The 17,505-nt window shown below is 40.4% G+C and overlaps 1 protein-coding gene across 10 annotated transcripts in view; it reads left to right on the top strand.

Annotated features, from left to right (window-relative positions):
- The first annotated feature begins 659 nt into the window (after positions 1-659).
- The window catches only part of LOC114247968 (cyclic nucleotide-gated channel alpha-3), a 113,247-nt gene continuing 96,401 nt past the window's right edge, over positions 660-17,505 (top strand). For 3 of the 10 annotated variants that reach the window (XM_089732733.1, XM_089732732.1, XM_089732726.1), the window contains exons 1-2: positions 664-1,004; positions 7,996-8,121. The gene's annotated coding sequence lies outside the window, so the exon portion shown is untranslated. Of the gene's footprint in view, positions 1,013-7,995; positions 8,122-17,505 lie in introns of those variants that run through there. The other 7 variants (XM_089732728.1, XM_089732730.1, XM_089732734.1 and 4 more) reach the window with 6 other exon arrangements.

Here is a 17,505-nt window from a genome sequence, read left to right as displayed (position 1 = left end):
TAAACATCTCTTACATGCTTTCATCTCATAATATGTTTCATTGTAATATAATACATTTTGTAAAAAAATTTGAGCTTAAGACTAAATCACTTAGTTTTCTAAAAATAATGTGGTTGTTTTTAAAACCTTTTAGGTGAAAGTTGTCTGCACACCTAGCAATGCGGGCTCTTAGTAGATAGCCCCTGGCTATTTAATAGGACCTGAAGTACAATATACTTGTTGTATGTATAGACGAAATTCAAATTGGGACTTCGATGAAGTTAGTAACGTTGATTGTAAACACAATCAGTTTGCAAACTCAACACCTCAACCTCTGTTGATTTGAATGATCAGGAAGATTAACATGTAGTTTAAGATTATTACAATTTTAAGCACATCCAGTATACAGGGCTTGATTTTTTAGAAGATGAAGTAATTCGCACTGACATGCAGCTACTTAAGTGTTTGTCTCTTTTGTAGAACTTTCTTGATGCATCTCGGCAAAGTTTGAAATTAGTTGTATCGCTTTGTCTAGATTTACACAGGGTACAAAGAGAGTTGGTATCGAACCGTAAAATGCTACGAGAAAGTCTAAATCCTTTTAACCTCATCTCTGTGTTAGAAGGAGAAGCGTGGCGGGTTTGTTCACCCCTACGTCGTAGGATCTCGGAGATGCTCGGGGAGATTCGGGAAGCTGCGTTGTAGGGCGCGCGCGCGTACCCGGCCACTTCGTCATTGCGACGGAGGCTGTCGTGTGTCGGCGCTGGCCCGTGCGAGCGCTCGTACTACACCGCACCGCACCGTGCCGCGTCGTGCCGCGTCGTGCGTCACCTGAGCCGCGTACCGTGACCGCCGCGAACACGCCCTCGTACCGAGCCCAGGTGTACCAAACGACACAGCACCAACCCGCCGGCTGACCTTGACTCCGTGTAGTGCATGTGTCTCTTATCTTAGCTCAGTGACCAGGTTCCCGGGGACCGGCAATCGTGGCGCGATGTGAAGAAGTCGCGACCGTGAATCCATGTGTAAGTGGGTGCGTTGCGTATATTTATACTCCGCATGTTAAATGTTATTTTGCCGATAACTATTCCTCAAGTTTTCAGATCTTACGAGTGGTACAGCGACGGCAATGTGAAAGAAATTATGGAATTATACTGACTAAAGACGTTGTATTTTAACCTCTACTCCATTTGGCTTAGAGTCGCGCACGTGCGCTGTTGTTCTTAACAAAATGAATACGCATGTCGTCTTTCTCATTTCTAAGAAGCATTCTTGAATCAATGTCAAATTGCTTAAATCTTCAACCTCGCGATAAGTAGGTTTGGATATTTTCTTGTCTCTAATGTAACAGGTGTCGTATCATGCATTGTGAATGGATCTTCACTTTGGTTCAAGGGAAACGTGTTCCGAACACTGCTTTCACAAATTTCTTTCTTTGTTTCATTTAGTGTCCAACAGATTCGAACCGATTATTTTCTTGATAATTTTATCTAGGGACAGAATGTGCTGAGGAGAAAGAAAGGAGGAAGGAAGAAGAAAGACACAAAACGACAGCAGTGATGTCACATTTGTTTTTTCGAGTTCGAGTTTCGAGTTTTTGCGTTGTAGTTAAATATTAAAATCAATTTTATCTCTGACGTGAGTAAAGGAGTTTTTATTTGTTTCTTCATAATCTGAAAGTCCGTACCCGCCATGAGACACGAGTCGAAATTTCAATTGTTAACAAGTAAATTCTACAATACTACTAAAAAAACAACATTTGTAGAGATATTGATTCTAATTAAGTACATATGTAGAGAATTTATGTTTTCAATCGCGTTTATAAACAACTTTAAATCATACTTAGCAATTTCAACAATTTGCGTCAATAGCTAAATGTCAAATCTGATGTTAAATAAACGGTAGCGGTACGAATAATTGTTTTTATTCAAATGTAAGCTAAATTTCTTCATATTAATTTGAAGAAGAGAAGAATAAAAAAAATCACTAAAACAGGGCTTAAAATTTCCTGTACCATTCTTTATATGGCGTTACTCAATAATGTAGATAAAGTGTTAATTTAGAAGAAATAAAAATTCGAAATTTATTCTAAGGCAAATCAGGGTAACCAGACAATAAAAACTATGTATGATACCTATTCATTCTACTTTGGTATTAAAACTTTCTTATCATAATTGGAGTGCATCACCGTTTGCCATTAGAGATTTCCGACGATATTAATAATATCCAAATAATATTATTGTGGGTAATGCTTTTCTTAGGTATCGTCCGAAATCTCAAGGTCTATGAAAGGAGTTGGGTTCTCTTTGTCTTTTGTACCATATGTTTCATAGAAGTACTCTGAGAGATTGTTTGAAAATCACATCTCAGTTCACTGGAGGAGAGTTTTGTCTATATTACCTAGAACCACTGTGTTAATCCGCAGTGCGTTTCCAGATATCTTTTTTGCCACATACCATTACCGTAATGAGGGCCGCAAAAAATGCTTAAAGTTTCACAATCTAATTAAGTTTACACCTGTAGTAAAGAAACCACATTTGAGAAAAGAATAAAATCGTTAGATTCACGTACAATATTCGTATTTAGTCCTTATATATCACAAAATCACATTTGAAAAAAGAATGGAAACGTTAATGTACAGAAAACACGAGATATTTGATATTTAAGTACCCATATAGCATTTTATTATAATAAGTAATAATAACACAATATCCTATTTTTGTTCATAATTAATTTACTATTAGATTTAGTGATTTCGTTACGGTAAGTCAATCTGTTTATAGGTGTGGGTAAGTTGATTCAGGAAGTTATCAAGTTATTTGCAACCGAACGTGGGCAAATTTAGTTACAGTAAAAGCACCTACATTTAGCGTGGAGTTGGAGCTTCACTGTCGTGCATTCGGTAAAAGCCATTTTGTCGGAAAGGAAACTTGATTCACTTGTGTAAGCTGCTGGTTTCCGTAATAGTAAAAGGGAAACGTGTGCTGATAATGTATATACAACAACAAAACGGCAGGTGTGATTAACTAAAAATATTTGGTTTTATCTAATTGAAGTCAAGTTGACACTCAAAATAGCGGCAGGATCTTTTGATTGTTTATATGTCCTAAAGGAGTAGGACTTGCATTCGTGACTTATCTTTTTTATGATTATATGAGCTCACGGCCCACCTGGTGTTAAGTGGTAACCGATGTCCATAGACATCAGCAAAATAAATGGCGCCACCTACTTTGAGACATCAGTTCTAAGTCTCAGTTTTACAGTACAACGGCTGTTCCACCCTTCATACAGAAACGTATTACTGCTTCATTGCAGAAATAGGCGGTCTATTTTAGCGTCTTAGAAATATGTTGGATTGTTTATTAAATTGTTAAATTTCTTATTTACAGTAAAACAATGACCGTCCTCCTTGTGTGTTAAAACTCCATTAACAGGTAATATAGCAAGCAGGTCCTTATATATATTATAGTAGGTTTGTCGTTTTGCAATACTCTCCCTTTGGAACGTAATTTTTTTGTAAGACTTGCAATAAATTCTAAATTTAACTGAATTCTACTTAAAAAATATGGAATTCTATTTTTAAATTCTGACATTTGTTTATTGATTTGTGTTTTGTTTTCATTTTTTTTATTGCCCTTGTAGTGTGTGGTTACCGTCGCCCATGGACTTCAGCAATGCCAGGGGCAGACCCAAGCCGCTGCCTACAAATCATTACACATATATATATTTATCATCATCCTTTATCCTACAATCACTACCATATTTGTATCTTTATCATCAATATGGACACGATAAAAATACGAGTAATTATGGAATACGTCGAGTTGGAATTGTATGTAGTAGTTCTGTTGCGGTAACAATGCCGCACAAACGGCTCATAACATTAACGCCGTGAGAACAATACAAACGATCACACGACTCGTTATTGGTTTGAACGCTTCCGGCACGGGTCGCTCGAAAACTAAAGTCAACAACAACGAATTTTTATTCCTGACTAGCTGACCCGGCAGACTTCGTAGTGCCTCAATCGATAAATAAAATATCTAAGCTTTTGTATAAAATAAACTTAAAACAAACAAAAGGAATCCGTCCGACGGGGGACACATCAAAGGAAAAGCAAAATTGTGATTTTTATTTAATTTCGAGCGTTTTCATATTTATCTACCTTTTAAACCTTCTCTGGACTTATACAAATAATTCAAGACCAAAATTAGCCAAATCGGTCCGGTCCAGCCATTCTCTAGTTTTAGCGAGACTAACGAACAGCAATTCGTTTTTATATATAGAGATGATACTCAATCTACCGCGGAGTTAGCAACAGCTATTTTGTTGGGAAAAACCTAAGATTAGTACATTTTTCAAAGCGCTGAGTATGAAAATCTCAATAACATTGCTTGAGAAATATGTAACGGTAATATATTCATATAAATGTCATTTTCGAGATCATTGACGAACATTAAGGGCAACAGTAGGCGCAGTGTGAGCAGTCAAAGGATATATAGCAGAATATGAGAACGCTCGCATGTTAACGAGCGAAAAGGTTTTTTGGGTACGCATCCCCGGGGGCGGCTGAGAAGTACTCTGAATTGTGTAGTCGGTACGTTGGCACTGGAATGTGACGTATATCACCGCGTCTCGTTGTGGCGGTGTCTCGTTCGAACAACAAAAACATTCGGAGAATGAGTGTCTGTCAGAGCCAGGCCCGGTTCGAATAAATGGTGCACGTTTCACCCGTCACAGGCGAAACGATGCTCCCTGAGTGTCACTGAAGTCTTCAATGTAAAATTATAACGTGTTCTACGAAGATTCAAATGTCTATATTACTTCAGTTGAAACACAAACAAAAAACGTCTACTATCTATTACATTATATTAGTAGTCGATATTTCTTTGTATAGAGAAGGAATTGAATATTTGAACAAGTTAGTAGTGTCAATGATTTTTATCGTAATAAGAATGGTCCAGCGTTAAAAAAAGTGTTTAAATTATTTTTTTGCTTAGATGGGTGCACGAACTCACAGCCCACCTGGTGTTAAGTGGTTACTGGAGCCCATAAATAACTATAACGTAAATGCGCTACCCACCTTGAGATATAACGCGCCTATAACGGGCTACGCCCTTCAAACCGAAACGCGTTACTGCTTCACGGCAGAAAATAGGCAGGGTGGTGGTACCTACCCGCGCGGACTCTTAAGAGGTCCTACCCCCAATAATTCGTGGCATCAATAATATTTATTGTGTATAATGTGCCCTTTGGCAGCATAGATTTATGATACACTTTGAAGCTTGAGGTTGAGGTCTCAATTGTATTATTTAAATGCTGTCTCCTTTTTCAAACCGAAAGAGGTTCACGGTAGAAATAATAGGCAGGAAAGTAGCATTTAATACTCTAGATTGGTATTTTAAATCGGCTTTCTACAATCATTAGTAATGTAACAAATAATGTAAAGTTAATTAGCGAGAGGATTCTAAAGATATCGCGCTTATTTTAAATTATAGGGGACATAAGCCCCGGTTCGATATTAGCTCAACAAGAGCTCACAGAATGTAAGAATAAAAGTTAGAAGTATAGAAGTGTACGTCACGTAGGTAGATAACATACCGACGAAGATAATTTAAACTTGCGGTGATTAATTGTTTTCGTTCTGCTCCTTTGATCGCGAAAGAATTTTTCAATAAAGTCGTTATACGCTTTTTAGAGGCCCGCCATTAGGAAAATAGGGCAAATAGCGAAGTTCATTGCAAAATGTCCTTTGAAATAATGTAGTGGGATTAAAATAACTCGCTATTGGTGTTGCTCGTATTGAAAGTTTTAGACGCAGCGACAAAGTGTTTCATATGAACCATTGATTTTACATCTAATAAATTTGTTCGAAACAATTTAGTTACTATTACTTGTCTATTTATCATTTAATTCATTTGATAACAACGACAACATAATATTTGTTGTATTTTAATAATACTACGTTATTCATTAAACCATTTTAATAATAAACACTAACATACGTTATCTTAACACTAAAAAATAGGATTAATCAACTTAAGTTACAAATCGATCAGTATTAATGTAAAAATAAAACTACTAAAAAAATGAAGTTCCTTTTATTTAGGAATTTGAATAATTTGTGTGCCCGACTGAAATGTATGTATATATACAAAATATAATCACAAATGCTACGAATATCGGAAATATCTATGAGTTGTATTAAAAGTTATTTGAATTGTAACTTTCGCAAAGTAATGATGCAAAATTTGAATGAACTTCGCCGCCAAAGTTTTCAGTTTCCCGATGTGCCATCTCGTCGTTGTGAACTTTGACCGTTTACGTCAGAAACAGTTTATATTTTATGATATTTATTTCATCAGATGTCAGATAAATAAACCTTTCACAGTGAAATTCGAAGTTCATTGTTTTCAAACATGCACAATGCACATTTCTTATTCAAATGGAAAACAAAATTCTAGTGTTGATCTTTTTATTAATCAAATGCATACATAGTCATAGTAAAATTTTATAAATTTTTGATGGACCGTGATAATCATATGTATAAAAATCTTAATCTTAATTTGTCTATATCTTAATTTGTTATAGCCAAATTCATGTTTTATTTTTCCAAGAAAAATTGGAGATATATATATTAACTTGTTCATTACACTAGTGTGGGGCCAATAGTCGAAAATCTGACTAATACGATTGACACCACAAAATTAGATTCATTTTATGTACTACATTTTGTTTTGTAGTTGAAATTTTCTCTTCTCTAGGTAAGTAAGAACGAGAGAAAAATTGGTAACACTAAAGTTTGTCAACCTATACCAGACAAAAAAATAAAATTGGTTGATATTAACAGGAGAAAAAGTAATGTTCTGTATTTGCCTATTTACGCTTAAATAATAAATCAAAATGGATTGTGATTTGTTTCTGAGGACAATAAAAAATTCTGTGGAAAAGTGATAACAAATTAATGAAATTCGAAGCTTTAAGGAGAAAAAAAAAGATTGGTTTCATACATATAAATGTAATAAATATTTTCTCCTACTTACATAACTGTGATACACTGCGGACAGAAACAAATCTTTCTCTTAAAAGTTCGCCTAAGCTTGAAATGTAAAAAACACACACTAATTAAATTATTCCTATCATTAATGCTATAAGCCAAAACCTTTTGTCTTCACTAAAGTAGAAACCGGAAAAATTTTCACCAAGTCTCTTACTTACTTCTTATTTCGAGCAATATATCTTTGAATAATCAATTTAAGATTTTCCGTTACGATAATCAAATGATTTACGTAAAGATTTGTTTACAAAAAACCTTTAAAAATGACGTTAACATCATGAATAGTCTATGGAGTGATATAAAACGATTTTTTTTATCTATGCCATGTATAAAATAAAAGAAATACGTCTTGGATTACGTTAATCAGCTTTCGCTTTTACTACCATGTCCAGAAATAAAATACTTTTGCAAGTCCTGGCGTTTTTCATCCAGGGTACAGACAGTAAAAAAATAATTAGGAGGTTTTTGATTAAATACTTATCTGTTTCAGTTTGATATAATTTCTATTATTTTAGTTTTTTAAATATGCTGCGTGCTCAACTTAAAACTTATAGATTACTGGTAGCAGGATCTCTTGTGAGTCCGCGCTGGTAGGTATTCTATTCCTATTTCCTGCCTATCCCCTTCCTATTTCTGCCGTGAAGCAGCAGTAATAAATTTCGGTTTGTAGGGTGGGGCAGCCGTTATAACTATAGTTGAGGCCTTGGAATTGATATCTGAATGTGTGTGGCGCATTTACGTCGTAGATGTCTATAGGCTCCAGTAACCACTTAACACCAGGTGGGCTGTGAGCTCGTCCATCCACCTAAGCAATAAAAAAAGGTAGTGATTGCTATGAATCTTTATTATTCCCTGATAGGTCATCAACTCTCGTGCTATGATGAATGTAAATTAAGCTTTACGTATTAATTATGTAGTAAGCGGTTGTGGGCTTATATGTCGTATTGCTATGTTTGTAGGTATCGGGCGGTGAGTGGAAGCACGTGCGGGCGAGATGGCCGCGCCAACCAGCTGATAGCATGCAGGCGGCGGAGCGCCGGCCCGCCCCGACCTAGCCGATTGCACCACGAGCGCCTCATTCACGGGTAATTTACAACTAATTAACTCTACAAACAATTGAATGTGCTTTCTTTTATTGCTTAGATGTGGAGACGAGCTCACAGCCCACCTGGTGTGGAGCGGTTACTGGAGCCCATAGACATCTACGACGTAAATGCGCCACCCACCTTGAGATATAAGTTCTAAAATCTCAGTATAGTTACAACGGCTGCTCCACCCTTCAAACCGAAACGCATTACTGCTTCACGGCAGCAATAGGCAGGATGGTGGTACCTACCCGCGCGGACACACAAGAGGTCCTACTACCAGTAAAAAAATTAACCAGTATTTATTTAACTTAATGCACAGAAGTACAATGGCGGAGTTAATGCCTGAGGCATTCTCTACCAGTCAACTAAGGGTGGTGTAGAGAATCCTGTGGTAGGAGCATACCTTAATGTGAAAATAACCAAACTGATAATAATACTTAATACATATACAACACATATACGGTGTATATGTTACGGTAAATCTGATTAATTGAAAATTATTAATATTTTTACAAAATTATTAATAATAACCACATGTTTTGGTAAATGTGAATAAACGATCGAAATTTATTACTTTTAGTAGTAATTATTAATAATTCACGACACATATTGGTAATATATATATCATCATTCAGTATATATATCAGTATATATATCATCACATACAACAACGTACACAATATAATATTGTCATCATGATAATAATATATAATTTACACATATATCTATATATAATCTCTATCATATACTCGTATATTCACATATATATTCATATACACACTTAAACACAACATAAACTAATTGTAAGGTACCTATATTTTAAAACCCTTTCCCCCTCCTGGCTGAGTTTTTGCTCGCTCACCTGTCCTAGTGAAACTGGAAAGGCCTCCGGGCCATCAGTGAACCTTCGATAGTAGCCCCTTCTGGTTGATGACCCGTCCATAATTTTGCATCTTTTGTGTCGGTTTAAAGGACATTCGTCTTATAATCAGGACAATAATCATACATCTCAAAGTGAGGTTATGATATCTATAATCTCCAGTAACCACTTCAGACCGGTTGGTACCTGAGCATACACATACACTAAAATGTTTAAAGCTTTCAAACATAATATTACATACTGTGATTTGAAATATGGACTCGGAAATTTAAGATTGAACTTTTAATTTGGCCATTTAATTATCGGAGCGGTAATCTTGGTGCAGTGCAAAGAAATATACCGTCTACAATGGTCGTCATACTTTTAAATTAGAAAATCCTTTTTTTTTTTTTTTTTTTTTTTTATGATTGGAAGTTTACTGGTGGCCCGAAGGCCTTTCCAGTTTCACCAGGACAGGTGGGCGAGCAAAGGCTCAGCCAAGAGGGGTGGGATTTGCTAACAACTGCCCGAGCGCCTCCGAAGGAGACCTAACAACTCAAGAGCAATTGTTTCGCGAATGAATCTACTACCGGATCGGAATCGCGACCCGCTGAGAAGATCCGGCGAGAAACTCAGCGGGCTGATGCATGCGTTAGGTTGCACGTCGACCTCTTTGTCGAGTTCGACGAGTACGGTTACCGGGGTCCCTAAGCCTGCCCCTAGTATTAGAGCTGAAGGCATCTAATGCAAAGGTTATTGGATCTGATGGATCCGTAAGGACGTGTCTAGGGCGTCGACGGTGACTGGCTCCTGCATGATCAGGATTCGGGGAGTAGTCAGCGGCGGCAACGATAAGGCGATTATCATGACGCATAGCCTTATCGAAGTATCGTTCCGACGCTGACTTCATGTATTTCCGAATTGATTCGAGGCCCAGGTCGTCGTGTAGGTCAACGTTCCTCACGAACCACGGAGCCCCGACAGCTAACCTGCAAAAGCGGGATTGTAGGGATTGGAGGGTGTCTATGTGTGTGCGGGCCGCGTGAGCGAACACCACACTCGCGTAAGTCATGACGGGCCTTATGCAAGTTTTGTAAAGTGTCACCTTGTTCCGAAGGGACATTTTACTCCGCTTACAGATCATGGGGTACAGTCTACCGAGAATAAACGCGGCACGGTCACGGACTGATTTTATATGCGGGCGGAATGTCATCGATGCATCCAGGGTAACGCCCAGGTACTTGACCTTCCTGGCCCAAGGTATGGGTTGTCTAAAGAGAGTAATCGAGGGTGTGAGATTCCTCCTCCTAATCCGGGAGGAAATCCGTGTGGAGCTTTCCCTCTGAAATAGCACCGCAGTACTTTTCGCTGGGTTGATGTCTATGCGCCATTTTCGGAACCACTGTCCTAGGGCTAGGGCTGCGCTCTGAAGCTTCTTCGCGATTAGGGACTTATTTCTACTAGAATAGTAAACAGTCGTGTCGTCGGCGAATAAAGCTAAATGGGTCGGCGGCGACCGGGGAATATCGTTGACGAATAAGCTAAATAGGAGGGGTGAGAGGACAGAGCCTTGCGGGACTCCAGCTGTGAGAGGTCGTGGGGAGGAGCGGGTTCCCTCGACTCGATATCGAAAAGAGCGGTTCGACAAGAAGTCCCGTATGATGGGCACGAGACTATCCGGCACGCCCATGTTGAATAGTTTGAAAATCAAACCATTGTGCCAGACTTTGTCGAACGCTTTTGCGACGTCGAAGAAGAGAGCTCCCGTGTATAACGGTTTTGGTCGATTAAGCCCCACAAGAATGTGCTCCGTGAGGCGGTGCACCTGTTGAACGCATGAGTGATTTGTACGGAATCCGAATTGTTCATCGATGAGAATGCCCTTGGATGAGACGAAGTCTCTGAGGCGTTTGTAGAGCAGACGCTCATACAGTTTGCCTAGAGACATGAGGAGGCTAATCGGGCGGTAGCTCGTCGGATGATTTTTTGGTTTACCGGGTTTATGTATGCCGATAACGTCCGCTTCTTTCCACACCGCGGGAAAGATACAGTTCGCCATAGCGGCATTGAAAATAGATGCCAACATCACGATGAGTTGGACGGGTAGAAGTTTAATAACGCGGTTAGATATACCGTCGGAACCGGGAGCCTTGCGAGGACGTAGGTCTTTGATCAAGTCTTTAACTTCCATCGGGGTGACGGATGGTAACGCATCCGAGGGTGGCAAGGAGGCTCTGCGTTCTACCTCACTGTCTACTAATTCTACATGAACAGGGTCCACGGATTGAGTGCTGGGCGTGCACTGGGTTTGCAATGTATCGGCCAGCAGCTCTGTTTTTTCATCATCATCCAACGCCGCGAGTCGGCCTGAGGGGCCTACGAGGAGGGGCATAGTTACTACCGTATCCGATTTGAGAGTACGAGCTAAGCGGTAGTAAGACCTTTGGGAGGGCGCGAGTCTTTCTAAGAAATCAGACCATCTGGCATCTCGGACTTCGGCGATGCGAGACTTTACGTCGCGTTGTAGGGCACGCATTCGAATACGATTATCCACGGTAGGATATCTATCGTAGGCGCGGATCGAGGCGTTCTTAGCTCTAAGGAGTTCCCTAATATCGTTGGGCAATTTGAAGCGGTGAAGGAAGTCCTCGGCTACAACTTGCTTCGATGACCTATCTAATGTCGAGGTGATGTGTGACGTTAAGATGTCTATGGCTTCAGCGGTATCCTGAGGAGACGGGGTAGAGTCCGGGCTAAACGGGAGCTGATGCCCAGCGTGTGCCAATCCACCACAGTCCTCGTGACGGGAACGGAATCGGGAGCGCGACCGAGCTTCATAACGACGGGACGATGGTCTGAATCTAACTCTGAAACTACTTCGATCGAGTGTAAGCGCAGAGTTACGTTTTTTAATAACGCTATGTCGAGTATATCCGGGCGATGCGCGATATTTAGCGGGTAGTGAGTCGGGGTTAGCGGAGCGACGATATCGAAGGCGAGATCATCGACTAACGCGTCAAGCCGCCTGCCATTCGGTGTTGTGGTGTGTGAGTTCCACCTGACGTGTTTACAATTTAGGTCGCCCGCCAGAATGACAGAGCTTCCCATGCCGAGCAGCGCCTCGATATCACTGCTTAGAACGATCTTATCCGGTGGAAGATAAACGGACGCGATAACGATCGGCGCGTGTCCAGTCAGTGAGATTCGGCATACTGATGCTTCGATGTTAGAAAGCGCGGGGGGGTCGAGTGGGACGCAGTGCAGGGCTCGTCTATAGTAAATGACGGTACCACCACCACGAGCAGTGAGCCTGTCGTTCCTAACCATGTTATAGTTCGCGATTTTAGGGTCGCGGCGCGCGGGCTTAAGCAGGGTCTCCTGCACCAAAAAGATGTCAATTTGATGGTCACGCAAAAAATCACAAACCTGATCACGTTGATTTGCGAGACCGTAAGCGTTAAAAAATCCTATCGTTACGGATAGGGGCTTTATTCTACTTATGTACGCCATTGATTACCGGCGGAGCGAGGGGAGGACGTACGTATTTAACGACGCGTATACGTCAGCGTATTCTTGCACAACGGCGATGAAGTGTTGTGCAGTGGAGGCGGCGCGAATGGCGTCACCCAAAGCATTAACACGCTCAAAGTTGATCGACTGAAAAAAGTCGATCGCTAGAGCGAGATTGTCGGACGCGGTCGGAGTGCTGGTCGCGGGGGAGGAACGAATCGCGGGGGAGGGAGCTACAGCCGTGTTCGTGTACGGCAGCGGTTTAGCCCAGGCCGAGCCGCTGGGCGCCGGCGTCGGCACGAAGGCAGGCTTAGCCTTCGGCACAGAGGGTGCCGTGGCTTTGATGTCAGGGCCGGAAGCTCGGAGGCGGTTTTGACGCGCGACGCGGCGATTTATTTTAGGGGCTTGGGGGCATCCACGGTAATTCGCGGGGTGACCCTGTGTTCGGCACAGGACGCAGCTAGGTGGTTCCGTCGCGGTTTTTTGATCGCGATTGCAAAGAGTCATGGCGTGATCGTCCAAACACTTGACGCATCGAGGGCGCGCGTGACAATTACGGGAAGAATGCCCGTACAACTGACAATTGTGGCACTGGCTCGGAGTGCCTTTTTTATGAGGGGTTTCCACGGTGATTCCGGAAAGCCTACAGACAGTTCGGACGTTAAAGATTTGCTTACCCTCGGGGGTAGACTGGAGGGCGACGAGAACCATATTGTATGGCTCCCTCCCGCGTCCTGTGTGCATGCGGTGCACGGAGTTTACGGGTAGGCCTTGTTCGAGTAGGTCGGCCTTTACGAGCTCGGCATCTAACTCCTTGGGGATGCCACGTATGACTGCACGGAGCTCACGCTCCTCCTGGAGCGTATACGTATGATAACTTATACGCTCCTTTCGGAGGTAGCTTGAGAGGGCCCTATGGTCGTCGGGTGTTTCTACTTTTATCTGTATCCCGTTCGCGAGGTTACGGGCACTGACAAAATTTATGTTTTTGGCCTTAAGGGCCAGGGAGACACGGTCCCAAGCAGCCTTCTCTTGAAGAATCAACGAAGGAGGGGCCTGATTTTTCGTTTGTGCCACCGGGCGCGGCGACGGCGTGGCACGGGGACAGGGAGCGACGGGGGTCGGAGGGCGGGGGCGCGACGCGTTCGCGGCTTTGCTTATTTTAGCGGCCGCGGAAGCTCGGGACTCCGCGGCGCGCTTCTTACCCTTTTGCACGAGAGTGAATCCATCTGTTAATGAGGCGGGAACGAGGTCAACCTCCATATCCGAGTCAGAGTCGGAGGACGAGGAGGAAGGCGCGGGAGCGGCGGACGCGACGGAGGCCGCAGACGATCGCTGAGGTAGAACGGAAGCTGCCGCGGTAGACGCGGGAGTTTTTCGCGACAGTATGGGGGACACGGGTGTGCTGGGCGCGACGGAGGCTGCGGTGTACGGCGCGGGAGTTTTGCGCGCGCTTGCAGGGGACGCGGGAACGGCAGGCGTGGCGGAAACGGCGGGCGCGGCGGGCTAGAAAATCCTAATTAGTTTTCATTTCTCATGTTATTCAGTTTTATTTACCAGCGTATCGAATATAATATAATATAATCTAATGACTTTCAATGCTTTTAATGACTCTTGATTAATTAATGCAATAACCGATGTATTTGATGTACGACAGATTGTTCGAAGTCTCAAACTCAGTTACAAGGGTCGCTTATATTCAATTACATCATGAAAACTTATAGGTTCCAATACCTAACACTCAGACCTTTTGCATAATTTGTGCGTAATATTATAAAATAATAATATAATTGTTGATGTACTCTTTACATTTAGTTACAATACGACCAAATTTGTAATGTAATTTTTATTTTAAATATTTTTTTATATACGATATTACCAAAAATTCATTAAATCACATTTTAGGAAATATGTTGTCAACTGTCGTCATTGCGGATGGAACTCAAACTGCAGTATAGGAAGCACTTATTTATTCCACACGCACCTTAAAATCGTATACATTAACAATCAATTGGCTTTTTATCTTTGAACCTTTTAAATACGTAAAACACAACTTTTATATCATGACATTTTATCCCTCAATCAGACAGTCTGTCTTTTTTCTTAGGGATATCTCCCAACTGACCGTATACCGTAACTATGGAGTTTATGTTTAGTAACAGGATTGTACTAGAAGGTAATTTTTTTTTACCTAGTTACGCAAGCGCCTTAAAACCGAACAAAGTTTTTGTGTTGAAAAACAAGTTTCTTTAATATAACCAAAAGACTTCATAAACATATTCTGAACGGTATAGTACGTCACAGTTAAGTTGGCCTGTTTTTATAAGCACAACAAAAGATTTCCTTGTTATACGATGTGTCTTTGTTTCGGCCACCGCGCCGGAACTTTCATGACGTCAACGATAGCCATTTTGCGAGCTAACAACTTTAGTATTTTTTTTAGTTGTCACATAAAACGCCTTGAAAATGTAATTTAGTGTCAAACAACATATTTAGGAGGCGGCGGCCCGGCCTCACTGAAGCTCGGGGGAAATTTTGTCGATCATTTGTGTCAGCAGTTCGTTTCTTTATCGATAAACGTAGACGTGTATGTATCGGGGTCGTTACGTTGATATTAGGTGTGCTTTTTTGGTGTTTATTTCTTGGTTGATCGTTTTTTCATTTAAAAGCGTTATTGGCACAGTCAAATTCAACTCGTGTTGACCCGACGCGCTTTTCTCTTTATTCTGGTATTTTGAACGAATAAAAAAATATCTTTTGCTTATATGGGTGGACGAGCTCACAGCCCACCTGGTGTAAGGTCACTGAAGCCCATAGACATTTACAACGTAAATGCGCCACCCACCTTGAGATATAAGGTTAAGACCTCGAGTATAGTTACAACGGCTGCCCTACCCTTCAAACCGAAACGCATTACTGCTTCACTGCAGAAATAGGTAGGGCGGTGGTACCTACCCGTACGGACTCACATGAGGTCCTACCACCAGTAAGCATCTAGCATCCTTGTTTCGACAAGACAAGCCACTGATCAGTTTTGTGAAAATTTTTCAGATACATTTTTCTAGCTACCTTGCTGTAGTTAATCACGACGATAATATTCAAAAACGTTACTGGTTCGTTATGTTATTCGAGCAGAGTTTGCGAAAGTATTCCTCAGCCAACAATGGTATGTGCAGAGCCCGAACCAACGGAAATCTTGTGGAATTGACCTCGTTTGTTCCGTCAATATTTGCGATTTGTCGTCCTGAAGTGAGCCTCGGAAGGGTTCAGTAAAATCAAACCCAATCTTCACCGCAAGCTTTGTTTGTTCTTAAAATGCACCGGAGCTCATTTATTGTAAAAATCTTATACCTTTAAACGAGCAATTCTTGTATATATATAATCTGAATCTCGGAAACGGCTTCAACGATTTTCATAAAATTTAGTATACGGGGGATTTCAGGGGTGATAAATCGATCTAGCTACGATTTATTTTCAGAAAATGTTGTTTTATTCGTGTTTCCAATAATCAACTTTATCGATGATCAACTTTATGACTCTTCCTGATATCTATTGGCGAATAATAATACTATTTTTCTTAATTGAGGGCAACTAACCGCTTTAAAGAAACAACAAGATGGCAGTATAAAAAAAAAACCGGTCATCATCTAGTAATAACTTATACTGACTAGTGTCATTCGAAGATCGAAATTCGACTTTAATCATACCTCGAGATTTAGACTCATTTTGTACATCACATTTCCGCTTTTGTTATCTTTTTGACATTTAAAAAAAAGCTGTAATTTTTTAATGCAATTTTTAGTTTAGCTTGTTAACGGCTATCAAACAAAACAAAATCGGTTAACAAACAGAGTATAGTAGCAAGTGTTGTGTATATTATATAACAGTCAAATGTACCTAAGGTTTTAATAAATTTAGAATGATAAGCCGAAGTTTAGTTAAAATTGAACCTTATTTCGTTCCAATTAATTCTTAAAGTTTGCTGTTAATTTTGTATATAAGGCTTTTTTGATAGTCGTAGCGGATTTAAGTTTTTTTTTTGTAATTGGCAGATCAATGATCACGGTCTACCTCGTGTCAATTGCTTCTTGGAACTTGGAATTTGGACACGAAATGCACCCAATTGTAAGAATTAATCACAGTTATTAACAAATAAAAGACACATAAAATCTGTATATTACTGTTTGTAGAAATCTTTGACAGCCACAGTTCAGCCACAGCTTTATACTAAAAAATAATAAATATGATAAGATTACAAGAGATATTATGTTTAAATTAATACATGTACGAGTATGTTTCATTCTAATTAATATCATAACACTTTAATAAATATAAATATTTTTCTTCACTTAAATTTACAAATTTAATCAGCATATTTTTTTCAAAATTCGTTACAAAAGGTGGCGTTTCCGATCCGGTGGTAGATTCGTGGCGAAGCACTGCTCTTGCTAGGGTCAATATTTCTTTGTAACATTGTATCTCATTTATCGCTTAGTTCGTGAAGGAGTTTTTCCTTTATATTCTGCTTCTCATTAAGGTTCATCGGATCTAGACAGGGCCTTTATTATTTTTTCTAATACAGCGTTCTGCTGCCTAATTAGGCACAACGCCGCCCTGTGAAATGGCCTTTACCTAAAGTTTTACAATTCTCCCCGTACAGGCAGCGCTCGCCAGCTGCTTTAAGTACAACTTGAAGCAGACGCGATGTTCACAAAAAGTTAGACTGTACTTTAAGAGACTCGGGAACGGACTTATAGGGGAGTACTGTAAGAGTCAAATTAACAAGATTTGTGTTTACGGTAACGCTTGTCATCTGTGGCTTTTTGTGTAGATAAGATCGATTTGACAAATCGATATTTCATTAGTCTAACACCATATATATCAAAGCATAAGTCTACGTTTCATGGACTTTAAAAAAAAGAGTTTATGGGAACATATCTTTTTATTATTTATTAATATTTATTATAAGGAGCTTTTGTACGTGCTTCGGAATGATATATGCGAACTACTTT

The sequence above is a fragment of the Bombyx mandarina genome, chromosome 15 (genome assembly GCF_030267445.1).
Source record: "Bombyx mandarina strain Sakado chromosome 15, ASM3026744v2".
Lineage (NCBI taxonomy): Eukaryota > Metazoa > Arthropoda > Insecta > Lepidoptera > Bombycidae > Bombyx > Bombyx mandarina.
Note: the sequence above shows the minus strand (reverse complement) of the source record. Positions and strands in the feature narration are given on the sequence as shown.